The sequence below is a fragment of the Dendrobates tinctorius genome, unplaced genomic scaffold (genome assembly GCF_039654945.1).
Source record: "Dendrobates tinctorius isolate UK_male_01 unplaced genomic scaffold, ASM3965494v1 ptg000203l, whole genome shotgun sequence".
NCBI classification, from domain to species: domain Eukaryota; kingdom Metazoa; phylum Chordata; class Amphibia; order Anura; family Dendrobatidae; genus Dendrobates; species Dendrobates tinctorius.
In genome coordinates this window covers 12,731,213-12,748,367 of record NW_027361870.1, presented here as the reverse complement: position 1 = coordinate 12,748,367, position 17,155 = coordinate 12,731,213, and the positions used below count along the sequence as shown (strand labels likewise).

The following is a 17,155-nucleotide window of genomic DNA, read 5'->3' as shown; positions in this document are numbered from 1 at the left end:
AATGTGATTCATCTAAAGCAACAACTCTCAGTCGTGCCGGATACAACATAGAATAAGACAGGTCTAGGTTTTTCAATCGCTTTTTCCCTTCCGTGAATTTCATCCTCTGTTTTTGAACTTTCATGAAGAAATCCGGAGAAATGAATACTTTGTTCCCGTTTAAAAATGTTAAAATGGTATCACGGTCTCTGTAGTGCGGCATCCTGCTTAACTTGGATGAGGGGGTTGTCCGGGGGTAAGAGTCTTGTTCAATAGCTAATAAAGGAGTAAGAACATCAGCCTTGGACTTATTTTTAAAGGGAACCTGTCAGCAGGATTGTACAAAGTATGGTGTATAACACAGCCCAGCTTTGTAAAGTGGTACACAAGTATGTTCCCAGGCCAGTGTATATAAAAATAAAACATGGCACTCAACTCAAGAAGATAATACAAAGGAAAATTTTATTGCAGTCCGTCCGTACAAAGACAAAAGACGTTTTGGTTCCACATGGTCCTTCATCAGTCCACTGCTAAGGAGAGAAGAATGAAGGTATGTGATAAGTAGTTACTGCAAGCCTGTAATGGTAGTATGTGTGTAAAATTCAGAAAAAGCCCTAAAGAAAGGGTCACAATTGGAGTTATGCATCTAGTGAGGTCCTACTCGTACCAACGCGGCGTCCACCGCTAGTTGGATGTACACAGTAACCTACACAGTGTCAGGCCTGGAGAGGGGGTCTTCATGTGGGGCTCTGATTAGGTATTCATAATGCAGACTGCCGACAGGTCACTGATCCCTCACTGACCTAGTTTGCATAATGAATATCTGTACATAATTAAAAAAAAAATAAAAAAAAAAAAAAAAAAACTTTTCTGCAGGCAGGTGCTGCCATGGCACCTGCTCTGCAGCGTAATCCATGTTTCAGGTCCCAGTAATACATGTTCTTGATGTTATTTAGCAAGAAAAAAAAAATTGATTTGAAAATGGAGCCTGCCGCACCTGTGCAGTAGCAGCTATTGGCGTATATAGAGGTGATCCGATAGCTGCTACTGTGCATGCGCCATCTTGCTAAAGAAAAAAAATATGTCCTCCTCCAAGATGGTGCTGTCGCCGCTCTTTGAGATAGCAGGATTGTGCATAGTAACCTACAGGCTGACAGGTTCCCTTTAAGTCAGTTTTCCATAAATTCAGTGGGAGCATTCCTTTCCATCTTTTCCGGGATTCATATTATTCTTAGGTTATTTCTTCTCATGCGGTTTTCTAGGTCGTCCATCTTGGCAACCAGTTCAGATACACGTTGGACTGGCCTGGTTTGAACCTTTTTCATATTCAGGAGATTGTCCTCATTAGTGTTCACTCTCGCCTCTACAGCACCAGTTCTCCCAATAACCCCCTTCATCTTAGACATCTCCTCTTTTAAACTACCCATGTGTTGGGTCAGTGTAGTTAATGTGGACTTACAAAAAGACACCATAGTGAACACATCTTTGGATGTTGGCTCACATGAATCCTATGCAGCCTGCCCAAGCTTTGTTTACTCTTATACCTGCGCCAACATCGCATCACCAGCTATCCTGCGACAGCAGTCTGGGAAGAGGTCGTGGGTGAAGACTATCCCGGCCCTTAAGGACTTGCCTAGCAGTGGTGGCTTACGCAAAGTGCGTCTGAGACTGCACTTTTGCTGGTCAGATACGAGTCACTACAGAATAGCTAGTCCTATGCTTAACAGTTAAGAGAACCATTGTTTTCTCAAGTGGCCTATACATTATATAAAAAAAATAAAATAACACATCACTCAATTTAAAAACGTGCACCCTTTAGCCCTAAATCGCGCAGATGTACATCAATGGTGGGCTGACCATGTATGGAGGGGGCTCAGGAGCTGAGCTCCCTCCATACACTGGAGCTTGTGGGTATCTTCTATAGCCGTAGTATGTGTCCAACAGTAGCTGACGGAGCGGAGCTCCGTTCGCTGCTGTTAACTACTTGAATGCCGCAGTCAGCAGCGTTTAAGTGAAGCAATTGCCAGTGTATGCACATATCGGCCTCCACTGGTCCCCCCCACAATGTAATTGCGGGACACCAATGGTTTAGCAGGGCAGCTTCGGGTCTTCTGAAAGGCTTTAGGCTGAGTGCAGACGGACTTTTTGGCCCTGCGGATTTTTCCGCGCAGAATGGAAGAAATCCGCAGGTCAAATGACCTGCATTTTTCCTGCGGATTTCTTCCATTTTTCATGCGGTTTTCTTGCGGTTTTTGTGCGGTTTTCCCCCTGCGGATTTGGTGACAGGGCACATGGAAAAACCGCACAAAAGAAGTAACATGCTGCGGATTTTGTACGGCGGAAAAATCCGCAGCGTCTGCACAGCGGTTTTTTTTTTCCATTGATTTTAAGGCTACTGTACATCACAATGCAGATATGCAATGTTTCTGTGCGGTAAAATCCACTGCGGAACCGCTGCAAATCTGCAACGTGTGCACACATCCTTACTGCTGCCATCTTGCTACTCTCCTGTGACGCTCCATTTGAGACTGCAATTTTATCCATTTAATACAATGCTGTGCTAAATCAGTATATAGTATAAAAAAAGTCAAATCACAAGTTCAAGTCCCTTAATTGGTGTAAAAAGAAAAAAAAAAAAAAAAGTAAGAACTAAAAGAAATAATTATATACACGTGTGTATCTATACACACACGCATACAACATCACCCCTTTTCCCCATTACAAACTAAGGAAATAAAAAAAAAAAAAAAAAACCACACAAGCAGCACATCTTTATCGCCGGGACCATAAAAGCCCTGTCTACCACAATATAAAATTAATTAACCCATAAAGTAAACGCTGGAAGGAGAAAACAGTAAAAATGCAAAAATTGTGGCTTATCGGCCACCACACCTCAAAAATATGCAATAAAAAAAATCAAAATGCTGTGCCGCAAATTAGCATTGATAGAACTGCCAGTTCAGGGCACAAATGACAATATAAAAAAAAAGTTACAAGCCTCAAAAATAATAAAAATTGTGTTTAAGTGATGAAAAAAAGAGAGTTATCTATACAAAATTGCTATCTTCATAATCACACTGATGGGGAGATTCATCTTTCCAGACATTTTTACCATAATATAAGAGTCAAACAAAAGACCCAATGTCAGTTTTGAATTTTATTTTTTCATCACAGTTTCAATTTTTTAAAGTATACTGCATGGTAAAATGGGTCAATCAATAATACATTTAAAGAAATGTATTGTTGAATTTTTATGCAAATGAGCTGCCAGTGTAGGGGGCCGGCGCTGCACTTACAGGTCTGCTGACCCTCTTCCCTACCCGTCGTCTGCCTCCTCTCAATGATTAGCAGGTCACTCTTCTTTCAATCATCTGTCTCTCCCACCCAAGATCTAATGCAAGTGCCGTCATGCACAGTAAGGTCCTGATGAAGCAGACTGCAGATCCCATCAGACATTGACAAAGTTTTCTCAACAAATACATGTGTGACTGTACAGCTACAGTAATATGGAATTTATAGTTTTATGTTTCACTATGTGAGCACAATAAAAGCATTAAAAATATTGCTGTATTCTAAAACGCAAAACATGCATTATTTTTCTGCTGTAGCTGCATAAAGGCTTACTTTGTGCATTGTTACTGTGTGTTGTTGTAGTTCTTATTTATATTATTTTGGGATACTAATAACTCTTTGATTACGTCTTATGATAATTTTAGGAAGTAAGCTGCACAAAACACAACTTTTCTTTTTGGGTATTCATCAAGCACAATACAGAAATAAAGATATGGTCAATATGCATGTGATATTAGCAATCATGACAATTTTTAGTGGTGGCAGCAGACTAACCCATTGTTCCTGTGTCCCCCAATAAAGCGACCAAGAAAATATATCATCTGGGATGTACCCAAGAAAAAAAAAATCTCTCTACAGAACGCAATAATAATATTCAGTGTAGAGTTTCAAAAGGGCTGAAAACAAGTGACAACCATATTATACCTACTGTAACTAACAGTAAGAGATGGGACACTGCGATACTCACATGCTTTATTTGTTGCTTAGGATTCCTCCAACTCCCAAAAATGCTTCATTCTTCAACTTGCACTGTCAAAAAAAGCATAAAATAAATAATACTGGCTCATCAAGTGGATTTGCCCCTAAATAAGTTAGTACATCCAACATAATAATCTCAGAAAGAATAAGAACTCTATAGTAAAAATGAAAAGTAGTATAGGACTAATGAACTAATAAAATACAAATCCATGGAATTTTTTCCTATAAGAAACCGAAAAACTAAACTCCTGCAAAAATGATTACAGCCTATGACTGATCCAGATGGTGTCAGATCGACCCCATTCACAATTATTGGGTCCATTTCATTTCCATTCAGGAGGCCACCATTTAAATAGGAAAAAAAAATTGCTGCATTTTTTCATCTGCCATACTTATCAAAGCTTGCAATGTTCACACGACTGTTTTTATGGGGACTGCATGTCCATCCAAAAATCATATAAACATGTCCATTTTTTACCGGCAGAAGGGATGAAAAGTCTATGGGCTCATGAAAAACATTATACGGACAACACACAAACAGCATCCGTGTCAAGTCAGTCCAAGTGCTGTCATTGGCTAACATTGCAAACGATAGAGTCTTTAGGCCCCGTTCACAATTTCAGTATTTTACATCAGTATTTGTAAGCCTAAACCAGGAGTGGAGCAATCAGAGGAAAAGTATAATAGAAACACGTCACCACTCTTGAAGTTTAGTGTTAAGACTCGCAAATGTGAGGACCCGTGGCTCAGGTTGCGTGCTTACATAACTTGGCCAAAACATCAATTACCGTATAAGACGACCACCAACTTTTCCAGTTAAAATATAGCGTTTGCGATATACTCACCGTATAAGACTACCCCCCTCTTCCAATGGAAGAAAAAAAAAAAAAAAAAAAAATCAGATTTGATTTCAATATGGTAATTTTAATTCAAATGCTTATGACATGCAGGTACTCAGGTACGGTACTTAGCAGGAAAAATGTCACTTACAAACATGTATAACAGTGCAAGTGGATTAAACTTTTCCTAATTCACTCTAAAGCTGAAAGAAAGGATAAGACAATAAACCCATGAGAGATGCCATGCTGTTTGTTTTTTAAGCTGTCAACCAAACTGGAACTGATATTGATAGGAGGAAGATAAACAATAGAGACCGGGCAAGTCGAGTTAGCAACGGCCATCCTAAGTACAAGCTACAGTACCGTACTTTTACAGGTTTTGCTGGCGTGACAGTTTCCATTTAAAAGCCTTCAAAATCCTCCTGTTCGTCATCTGATATCATCAGTACATCAATGACATCTTGTGATACATCTGTAAGCCAGTCATCATATGGATTGAATTCCGTATCAGATGGTGTGGGCACAGCTTCCTCTTCTTCTTGCCACAAGTAGTCGTCCTCCATACCATCTAATGAATTTGATATGCCACACTTCTTGAAAGACTTGATTACTGTTTCTGCATCAATATCATTCCAGGCTTTTATGACAAACTTGCAGAAAACATCCAACTGTGGAGCATGCATGTTTCCTCCTTTTGTGAATGACTTTTCGCTGCTAACCATCCATTCATTCCACTGTTCTCGAATGCGATCTTTAAATGGCTTGTTTAGGCACACATCCAGTGGCTGTACCAATGATGTCAATCCTGCAGGAATCACTGCCGCATGTGTATTTAGTTTTGCAAGCCTTTGTTTGGTGCTGGGAGTTAAATGAGCCCTGAACATATCCCACACCAGTAGACTACAGTTTTGAATAAGTCCACCTGGTCGCCTGCTCCATACATCACCAAGCCATAGCTTTACCCCTTCTTTATCCATCCAGCCTTTTTCATTCACATATACAAAACAACCAACAGGGAACTTGAGTTTCGGCATTTTTTCTTTTAAAAATAATCATTGGTCTCAGCCATCAGCTGTGCATCCTAGCACCACTGTAAAAATGGACTTCTCATGCCCTGTTGTTTTAATTAAAATTGTTTTTTCACCTTTTTGATGGACAGTTCTATTTCCAATCATATCAAAATTCATTGGAGTCTCATCCATATTTCCAATATTACTTAACGGATAGCCATGTTTACTGCGCTGTTTTATTACGTATCGATGGAAACTATTTAGCTTGCTATCAAGATCTGCAGGTAATTTTTGGGCAATTTTTGTCTTTTGCCTCAGTACCATATTATGCCTTGCCATGAACCTTGTACACCAGGATACAGTGGCCTTAAAGCTGATGCTGTGATCTGGGTTACATTTGGCCCACTGAAGTGCAAACAAACGGATTTGATTTCGTGTCACTACATAACCGTTTTGGCGAGGCTCATTCACCATGTCTGCTACATGTTTTTCAAGTTCTGGCCAATGTGGGGTGCCTCTTCTTAATGCACACTTACCCCTCGGCATACTCTTTAATGCTTTTTCATTTGCTTTCCAGTCCTGAGCCGTCTTTTCTGTTACTCCATATTGTCTTGCAGCAGCGCAGTTATTATGTTCCATGGCAAAGTTTACAACTTTAAAGGGAATCTGGCCCCCCTTTTTTGAGATATCATATAATGATATCATTCAGTTGTGTGTCACATAAGGATTCTCTTAGTACTTTGCTTCCCCCTGACCCCGCACCTTTCATGCATAAATACCTTGTTTATATCGGTTCAGATGTATGTAAACTGCCGCTGTCCGGTCCGCTGGGTGGGGCTTATTCACCTGCTCCCCCCTCCCTGTCTTGCTCTACGCATTTCTTCTTGTGTAGAGCAAGACAGGGAGGGGGGAGCAGTTGAATAAGCCCCGCCTATCGGACCGGACCGTGGCAGTTTACATACATCTGAACCGATATAAACAAGGTATTTATGCATGAAAGGTGCGGGGTCAGGGGGAAGCAAAGTACTAAGAGAATCCTTATGTGACACACAACTGAATGATATCATTATATGATATCTCAAAAAAGGGGTGACAGATTCTCTTTAAGTTTAAAACTGGCTTATTTCTTTCTTCTTGCTGGTGGAGCCATGATGGGGTTTAGACTGCTGGACATTTGTATTGTACTGTATGTAATGGTGAACAGGTACAGATACTGGTGATGTACTGGTATCCAGAATACAACAACCAGCCAATGGACCTTACCAGTGATTGGCCGGTTGTTGTATAAATCAGGGTTCCCCAACTCCAGTCCTCAAGGCCCACCAACAGGTCAAGTTTTCAGGATTTCCCTTGTATTGTACAGGTGAAGCAATTATCACCTTGGCAATACTAAGGAAATCCTGAAAACATGACCTGTTGGTGGGCCTTAAGGACTGGAGTTGGGGAACCCTGGTATAAATCCTGCTTGGTCAGCTCTCCCTGCCTGCCCAGCCCCTCAGTGCCCAAGACAGAGCGCATCCCCTGTACCTATTACTGGTAGCTCCAGAGAGCGCTGTGTCCAGAAAAACACCCGTCTGTGCTCCATCCTGCCCAGCCCCCTCCCCAAGACAGAGTGCATCCTTTGTACTTCCAGCGCTGTGCCAAGAAAACCACGCCTCTTTCATCTGTCTCGCCCGCCCTTGTTTCTCTGCCTCATGCTCCTGAGGACTGAAGCGCATGTGCACGATCCAAGTGAGAGACGATACAAGGGCGGGACAGACAGATGAAAGAGGAGTGTCTTCGGGGCACAGCGCCGCTCTCTCCATATCCGGGACACCAGCAGCTCGTTTCCCCGGTAAGGTGCCCCCTCGCCGCTCCCCCGACCATATGCGCCGACCCCTCCACAACCTCCACATAAGGCGACCGCCAACCCCCCCACAACCGCCATATAAGGCGACCGCCGCTGCTCCACAACTGCTGTATAAGGCGATACCGGCGTATAAGATGATCCCCGACTTTTTTTTACGGATTTTAGGGGGTTAAAAAGTCGTCCTATACGCCGGAAAATACGGTAATAACTCATATACACTATTTTTCGGACTATAAGACGCACGGGACCATAAGACACAACCCAAATTTTCAGAAGGAAAATGTGGAAAAAAAAACGGATTACTTACCGGTAATACTCTTTTGTAGAGTCCACGACAGCACCCACTGAGAGAGGGGATCCGCCCCAGGAACAGGAAACCTACAGAGAGATAAATGGGGCGGTCCCCCTCGCTCCCTCAGTTTGTATTACCGAGAACAACGGAGGAACCGCCATACATGTTTTAGTCATTTTGCTTGGGCAATTCATATATCTTACCCATATAGCCTTTAGATTCGCTAAGTTTAATCACATATTAAATTCTAATTACAATCTCCACCACCAAGGAGACCTATGTGTGAAAAAATTTTTACGGGAGGGAAGTGAGCGGGTGCTGTCGTGGGCTCTACAAAAGAGTATTACCGGTAAGTAATCCGGTTTTTCCTCTTCGCCACGACAGCACCCACTGAGAGATTTCCAGAGATAATCACTTGGGAGGGCACACCGTGTTAAGGACCGATCTACCAAAGGTCAAATCCTCTGTAGAGGACAAATCTAGTCTATAGTGACTATAGAAGGTAGATGGAGAAGACCAGGTTGCAGCCTTACATATTTGTTCGATTGGGACATTTGCCCTCTCGGCCCAGGAGGATGATATGGCTCTATAAGAGTGCGCCTTAATCCCCAGCGGAGGTTCTTCTCCTTTAGCCAGATATGCCATTGTGATCGCATCTCTGATCCATCTGGATAATGTGCCTGTTGTGACTCCAGACCCCTTTCTGCTGCCCTGGAAGGAGACAAAAAGAGACCTACTCTGCCTCCAGGGACTGGTCCTATCAAGGTAGGCTAGTACCGCTCTTCTTACATCTAAGGTGTGATATTTCACCTCGTCCTGGTTTGACGGGTTCTCATAGAAGGAGGGTAGGCATATCTCCTGAGACCTATGAAACTTAGTTGCCCGTTTGGGAAGGTAGGCCGGGTCTGTCTTCAAAATCAGTCTGTCTCGAGTTATTGACAGGAACGGAGGGTCTACTGATAAAGCATGAAGATCACTTACTCTTCTAGCTGATACTAAAGTTACTAATGTAGCAGTTTTTAATGAGAGGCACCTCACCGATGTCGAGCTTATGGGCTCAAACGGGGCCTGAGTAAAGGCATCCAAAACCAGAGTAACGTTCCATGCCGGAAGCCGAGGAATATGCACCGGTTCTGACCGTTGACAAGCTGAAACAAAACGGTTTACCCATCTATTTGCTGCCACGTTATAGTTAAATAGAGCTCCTAGGGCCGATATATGGACCTTTAGAGTATTAACTGAGAGGCCCAATTCTCTGCCTCTTTGAAGAAACTCTAAGATGGGCGTAATGGGTACTTCACCGGCTAGCTCTGATGGGTGAAAGGCTAGGAATTTCCTCCACACCTTAGCGTATATTTTTGTAGTAGACTCTTTCCTACTTTGTAGCAGGGTATTAATTAGGTTTTCAGAAAAGCCCTTCTGCTTCAATAGTTCCCTTTCAAATTCCAGGCCGCTAGGTGTAGGGCTTTGGCCTGTGGATGGTAGCAGGGTCCCTGCGAGAGAAGGTCCTGGTGCAGCGGCAGGATCCACGGGTCGGTTATTGACATGGCTCTCAGCCATGAAAACCATGGCCTTTTGGGCCAAAACGGGGCTATCAAGATGACCCTCGCCCTGTCTTGTCTTATTTTCCTGATTACCGATGGAAGTAGAACCATTGGAGGAAAGGCATAGGCTAGCCGGAATGCCCAGGGTGCTTGGAGGGCATCTAGAATGTCTGGGTTGTCTGACCTGTAGAGCGAAGCGAACCTCTTTACGCATCTGTTGGCTCTGGTAGCAAACAGGTCTATTTCCGGTCTGCCCCATTCTGTCGCTATCGTCTCGAAGACGTGCCTGCTGAGGACCCACTCGCCCTGATATAGGACCTGGCGACTGAGATAGTCTGCTTGAGAGTTGTCCACTCCTCTTATGTGGAGTGCCGACAAGGAGTGAAGATGTACCTCGGCTATTTCTAGGATCTCTTCCGCGATAGACATCAAGGGTCCCGACCGCGTACCTCCCTGTCGGTTTATATAGGCCACCGCGGTGGTATTGTCTGTCTGGATTCTCACGTGGGTTCCTCTTAACTGTGGGAGAAATTGAGATATCGCATAGTAAATTGCTTTTAGCTCCTTTACATTAGAGGAGGTTTCTATCTCATGTTTACCCCACCGGCCCTGTGTCATGTGCTCCTCCAGGTGGGCCCCCCAGCCCCAGGGGCTAGCATCCGTGGTGAGCACCTTGGAGGGAGTTACCCACCATTGCACTCCCTTAGACAAATTGGTAGGATTTAACCACCACTTTAGGGATTTAACAACTTCTGGCGATAGGGACATCCTCCCTTCCAACCGCCCCTGCAGTCTCTCTGTTTCCTGCAGAATAGTCCACTGTAGTGTTCTAGAGTGGAACTGGGCCCATTGCACCGCTGGGATGCACAATATCAGGGACCCCAGCAAAGACATACCCTGTCTTAATGATATTACGGGTCTTTCTGTAGTATTCCGTATTTTATTGATTATGGCCACTGCTTTAGCATCTGGCAGAAAGCATTTCTGACTTACAGAATCTACTTGCAGGCCTAGGAACCTCTGACAGGTAACTGGTTCTAGTCTGGACTTCTCCCAGTTGATTAGCCATCCTAGCGTTTGTAGGGATGAGATAATCTTGGTCATTCTTGTTTTGCACTGAGAAACAGAATTCCCCACTACAAGCAGGTCGTCCAAGTAAGGGACCACTAGTGTGTCATTCAGCCTTACATACGACATCACTTCCAGCATCAATTTGGTAAATACCCGAGGAGCCATGGATAGCCCGAATGGCATTGCCACAAACTGAAAATGCTGAACCCGACCCTTGAACCAGACCGCTACCCGCAGGAACTTCTGGTGCTCTTGGTATATGGGTAGATGGTAATAGGCATCCTTTAGGTCCAAAATTGCCATGTAACACCTGGGAAACAAAAGTTTTATTGCAGAATTTATTGACTCCATCTTAAATGGCCTCGGCCTTAAGAAGGTATTAAGCTTCTTTAAATTTATTATGGTCCTAAAAGAGCCATCTGGTTCTGGGACTAAAAATAGAGAATAAAAGCCCATTCCTTCTTCGTCCCCTGGGACCTCTATTAGAACCTGTTTAGTTAGTAATACTGCAATCTCCATCTCCAGTGCTTCCTGCTGTATCTGGGACTTCATGGAAGTCAATAGGAAGAAGTTCGGTGGATGCCGAACAAATTCTAGTTTTAGGCCTGATGAGACTATATCAATGGCCCATGGGTTTGATGTTACCTTCCCCCATTGGTGGCTGAATTTCAGTAGTCTGCCACCTACCGGTGTACTGGTATTAGCGGAACCTGTCTCCTCTGAAGGGACGCTTCCCAAAAAGATTGCCCCTCTGTTTGGGGTCCTTATTTCCCCAGCGATCCTGGGGTTTAAAGTCCTTCTTTTTGCCAAACGTTGGCTTTCTGTAGGACCTCCTATTGAAGGGAACATACGGGTTAGGAAAACCTCTTTTTCTCTCTCCCGCTTTTGTTAAAATCTCATCCAGTTCCGTGCCAAATAGGTACTTACCCTGGCAGGGTATAGCACACAGTTTAGTTTTTGTCTGCGTGTCCCCTTTCCACATAAGGCCCGCCTGCCTGCATTGGTTAGCCCCGCTGCTCTAGCCGATAAACGGAGAGAGTCCGCCGAGGAATCGGAGAGGAAGGCCGCTGCTCCTTTTATGAGGGGCCTAGACCACTGGAGCTTATTCCTGGCCACTCCGTTTTTAATATTGTCCTCTAGGTCATTTAGCCATACCAACAATGATCTTGCTGTGCACGTGGCTGCTATTGCGGGCTTAAAAGCTGCCGCACATGCTTCCCAGGATCGTTTAAGGAGTGTATCGGTCTTACGATCTGATGAGTCAGCCAAAGTTCCTGAATCCTCTACCGGCAGGGAGGATCTACGAGAGGTAGAGGCCACCGCCGCATCCACTTTGGGGGCTCTCGACCAAGCTGTCAATTCCTCGTCGTCAAACGGATATTTACGCTTTGACGTTAAGGGCAGGGAGGTTTTCTGCCCCCGTTTTTCCCACTCCCTTTTCACCAGCTCTTTTATAGCTGGGACCACTGGGAATGCTCGGACCTTCCTACGGGAAATGCCTGCGAACATTATGTCTTGTGGAGTCTTGGGGTCCTTACTCTCAGGTAGCCCCATGGTATTTCGGACAGACTTAACTAAGTTACTGACGCTGTCCGTAGGAAAACACGCCTGCGCCTCATCCTATGAGGAAGGGGATTCCTGGGATCTATCAGAGTCTAGCTCCCCAGATTCTGATGGCGACCTTGACGCCGGCGAAGCTCCTCCTCTTGGTGAACTTATCTGTCTCACGGAGGAGTAACCCCCCAGACTACTGGTGCTGCCCAAGGCCCGTAACTCTTCCCTAATTATCGCTCGGATATCCTCTTTTTTCCGTGAGGATTCCTCTTGTAAGGCCTCCTCAATACACGCTTGGCACAATCTTTTAGGGTGGCCGTCTGGGAGGGGCTGAGAACATAAGGCACACTCTCTATTTTTCGCCTTCTCTGTTCTTTTGGCCTAAAGGGGGGTATGGACCAGAAAAAAGAGGGCCATCAGTTATTTATCCTGACTAAACACACTCACCCGTGAGTCTCGTCAGCAAACTACCGGCTGCGGTGTCCGCGCCTCAAGCTGAGGCGAGGCGTGGGATGATTTCTTCTCCTTCCGTTTTTTCTCCAGAGGCTCAATTTGCCTGGAAGGTCCACTAGATTCCTTCCTGGAGCTGCTGCTTCTCCTAGTAGCACCGCTTTGTCTGCTGCCATGTGGGGATTCCACTGGCTGACTTAGCGGGAGCGAAGCTGGGTCATCTATGGATGACATGACTGCGCACTGGCGCTGCCTCCGTGGCTTCCTTTTATAATCTTACCATTTTTTTTATTTTATTTTTTTTCCCCATCCTCCATTTTTTTTTTTTTTTTAGTCTCTTCTGCGCATGCGCGGGCGTTCTCTCGCGAGCGCCGCCTCCTGCGCTGATCCTGGAAGTCTTCCATGCTCCTACTTCCGGGTTGCCTGCCTGGGAGCGCCGCTGGAAGCGCTGATGCCGCGGCCCCGCAGTGACCCACGCACACGGCCCCACGTTAACCCCTGCAGGTTTGACCCCCGGACGCTCAGGCTCTTCTGTCTCTCTCGGGGGGGGGGGGGGCGCGCGCGGCCACCATCCGTGACATGCCTAATGGCACTGTGTAATGCGATTCGTCTCCTTCCTGGGGGGGGGGGGAAATATACGCCCCTGTCCCCTTAGTGAGCCTTGGCACCATCTTACCTCCGGCCTCACCTGCATTACCAGCTCTGGGGGGGGAACCATCACCTCTCCGCCCAACGCTGCCTCCGGTCCTGGGGCCCCTGCTGCTCATATTATGCAGGCAGGCGGCTATCAGACCAGGTATCCTCTTCTGCGGGTTCCTTCCTAGGAACAGGAAACCAAACTGAGGGAGCGAGGGGGACCGCCCCATTTATCTCTCTGTAGGTTTCCTGTTCCTGGGGCGGATCCCCTCTCTCAGTAGGTGCTGTCGTGGCGAAGAGGAAAAAGTAAGGCGTCAAATAGGGGTCCGTCTTACAGTCCTGAATCCATCTTACCCAGGGGAAAATGGCAACGCTGGTGGCAGAAGGAGTCGGGCGATTCTTCCGGTGGTCCGACGCTGCAGGGCGATGATCTTGCTCCCATCCCAGCCTGGTGCAGCAGGTTCAGCAGTGCTCGGGGCTCCAGCGACATTTTGTGAAAGCTTGGAGCCCCTCCACTTCTATTGCCCTGATGCTGTGGCCTCTGGGAAAATAGCCGCCGGAGGTGACGCATGCGTAGATTGAGATCGCAATGAGATCTCGTAGCCGAGATCTTAATCTGCGCATACGCTGCCTCCGGTGGCAATTTTCCCGGAGGCCAGATTGATTCCCCATGCGCAGATTGAGATCTCGGAGCCGAGATCTCAATCTGCACATGCACCTCCTCCAGCGGCCATTTTCACGGAGGCCATAGCATCTAGGCAATATTACTGCAGGGGCTTTAAGCTTTCACATGTCGCCGGAGCCCCCCGCAGCACCAAGCACCGCCGAAAATGGATGGGAGCGAGATCATCGCCCTGCAGTGTCGGACCATCGGAAAAAAAAAATAAATAAGTCGCCTGACTCGAAGTCACCACGCTAACTGTAAGTACATTCCGACTATAAGACGCACCCCAGTTTTCCCATGCTAAATACTGAACGTGCACTGTGCACATGGCCTTATACTTTGCCCATTTATGTAAAAGACTGATGAAACACTGACATCACTTGGATCCAAAATACGTATAATTTTTTTTCGAGTACATGAATTACAATGACATATGAATGAGGTTTAAAAAGGTGTTGGTGTGCGGAAACTCCAAAATTTCAAATTGTTGTACAGGTGCACGAATACACTGTGTGGCAAATTTGGCAATAACTGTAAAAGAGTCAACAGAAATAAAAGGCAATGCCCTGCACAGAGTACAAGAATATTACAGACCTGCAAATCAGATTTCCAGGCAGAAATTTTATTTAATCTCTGAAAATGGCGACCAATAATAAATTAATAAAGTTCTCATTTTTTTTTTTTTTTTTTTTTTTTTATAAACAGCAAAAACTATAACAAAAAAAAAAAAAAATAATCTGTAACTCTGGTAGTGATGTAATCTTTCTGAGCTGAGGAATCATATTGCCAGGCAATTTTTACTACACGATGTATGACGTTAAAGCACCACTCGAGCATTTTGTTCAGCGTTGGAGTGGTGCTTCTAATTATCGATGAGTGAACGTGCCCAGATAAGGTGTTATCGGAGCACGCTCGTGTGCTAACCGAATGACTTCGGCATGCTCGAAAAATATGTCAGAGTCCCCACACCTACATGTCTCGCGACTGTTCAACAGTCGAAATACATGTAGGGATTTCCTAACAAACAGGCAATCCCTGCATGTGTTGCTGCTGTCGAACAGCCAAGAGACACGCATGCGCAGGAAGTTAACTAGAACATATTTTTTGAACACACCAAAGTCATTTGGTTAGCACACGAGCATGCTCTGATAACACCTTACGTGAGCACGTTCGCTCATCACATTTTCTAATCTAAGGTGTTATACTTACTCGCCATCGTCTTCACCTTCTATCGGCACCACTACTACGGCGCCACTTGTGACCGCAACTTCTGAATGGCTGGAAGTCAGAAGAAATGTTCACAAGCTCTCAAAGCAAGTCGGCAGACACTGGAGAGATCCGATAGGTCACAAAGTGCTGAAAACTGAGCGTTAGTGATAGAAGGAGAAGACGGCGGAGGGTAAGTATAACACCGGGGACCTTCAACGATGCGATGAAAAAAAACTGCTGGAGTGGTGCTCTAAAATAAGAAATCCCCCCAAAACATGGAGGAATTGTTCTTTTTTCCACCATTTCACAGCACTTGGAATTTTTTTTCCTGATTTTTTTTTAGTACATCAGTAAGGTAAAGAGAACGGGGTCATTTCCAACTGCAAGTCGTCTCGCAAAAATCTATGGAAACAAAAAGCTGCGGCTCTAATGGGAGAAAAAAAAAAAAACAGAAGTGCAGAAACAAAAAATAAGCAACGTAAAGAAGGGGTTAAGCAATGGCATACGGAATATGCTGGCGCAATATAACGATTATTATTACACCCTGGTGAGTTTCCATTCGCTATACTGAGAAGTTACCGACACCCGTCACTTTCTTAGAGGGACGTCTCAAAAACGATTACGGTAAGAAAAAAAAAAAACACGAAAATCAGAAGGACGCTCTTTTGGGGGCTGCTGGATAAAAAGGAGCCTAAAGCCGCCTCACGGGCACATAAACCAGCAATGCTACATGCACAGCGCCCGGTACCTGCAGGAATGTGACTATGGCCCCACAATTACATCACAACCCTTCCTACATTAACTTCAGGTCATTACATCAGGAAACCTGCAAAATGCAAAGAAAACAGCATGCAACATAATGCACAACAGGCTGGCAAGCCCTACACCTGAGAAACCTGCAGAGAACTACAACTCCCAGCATGCAGCTAATTAGCAACTATGCAACAGCATGATGGGAGTTGTAGTTTAAAGCAGAGGATGAGCAGCTACAGGTCAATACGTGGCGCCTCATACCCAGCAGCATGGAAATACTGAATAACTACTGACAAGGGAGTTGGAGAGGGAGCACTGAAAACTCACAGGCAACCGGCGCTCATTCGTCCGCCCCCCAGCAGCAGGCCCCTCAGTCCCAGCAGCAGCTCGGTGCCGGCTGGCATTTGCGCATGCGTGATGGCTATTGGTGGGTGTCGAATCACGTGATATCACATAGCGCGCCTCTCGGGTGAAGAAGAGGTGGCGCAGTAGTGAGTGACGCGCCGGTCTGCTCTGCTGCCTTATGTGAGTGCAGAATGCTCCCAGTGACAGGCTGCCATATATAGCACTGCTTATGAGAAAGCTACCTGATTAGTTCTGGCCTTAGCTCTCTGGCCCAGGAATTTAAAGGGTTGGTCTTAACTTCTTAAGGGGGTAAAACATTGCAAAGGGCTTGTAAAAACAAGCAACTGTCTGTTTACTTCTCATAGAAAAACATCCTCTTCTGAAGAATGGAGGAAGATTTAATGTTTACTGCTGGTTGCCTAGGTTACCAGCCTCCTCTGTAATCGAAGGTGGCCAGTAGTCTAGGTGAGCGGGATTGCAAGCTATTTGCTGTACAGCCTGATAGTGTAGCTCTGAAACTGCATCCGTTTACCAGTGTGCCGGCGCTACCGGAGAGACAAAACTGCGTAGGAGACGGCGCTGTCAAGACCCGCTTGGGAGAGTGCACGGTCAAGACCCGCTTGGGAGAGTGAACTGTCGAGACGCACGTGGTGTTAGGGTTGGCGGAACGCACCAAATAATAAAATAATAGGTGCATTTGCAACCCGGGGTCCACCGTGCAGGGGTGGTAAACTGCTGCTTAGTAATGGTGGAAGTATAAAGCGGTATACAAGAGTTCACACGTGGGTTAACGTCACCCGGTGTGTACAGGGCGAACTCTTACCTCTCAGAGCCGCGCTAATGCAGAACGTAAATGCTGGTGCCTGTTTAGCTCACAGAGCTCGGCAACGGAGCGCACAGAATGCGGTCA

The 17,155-nt window shown here is 45.5% G+C and overlaps 1 protein-coding gene across 5 annotated transcripts in view; it reads right to left on the bottom strand.

The window, feature by feature from the left end:
• Window positions 1-16,426, bottom strand: part of TASP1 (taspase 1) — a 260,025-nt gene extending 243,599 nt beyond the window's left edge. Inside the window, exons 1-3 of one of the 5 annotated variants that reach the window (XR_012222020.1) lie at window positions 8,035-14,614; window positions 4,875-4,893; window positions 4,019-4,080 (exon numbers count right to left, since the gene is read on the bottom strand). The gene's annotated coding sequence lies outside the window, so the exon portion shown is untranslated. Of the gene's footprint in view, window positions 1-4,018; window positions 4,081-4,874; window positions 4,894-8,034; window positions 14,615-16,227 lie in introns of those variants that run through there. The other 4 variants (XM_073553817.1, XM_073553816.1, XM_073553818.1 and 1 more) reach the window with 4 other exon arrangements.
• Window positions 16,427-17,155: the final 729 nt, after the last annotated feature.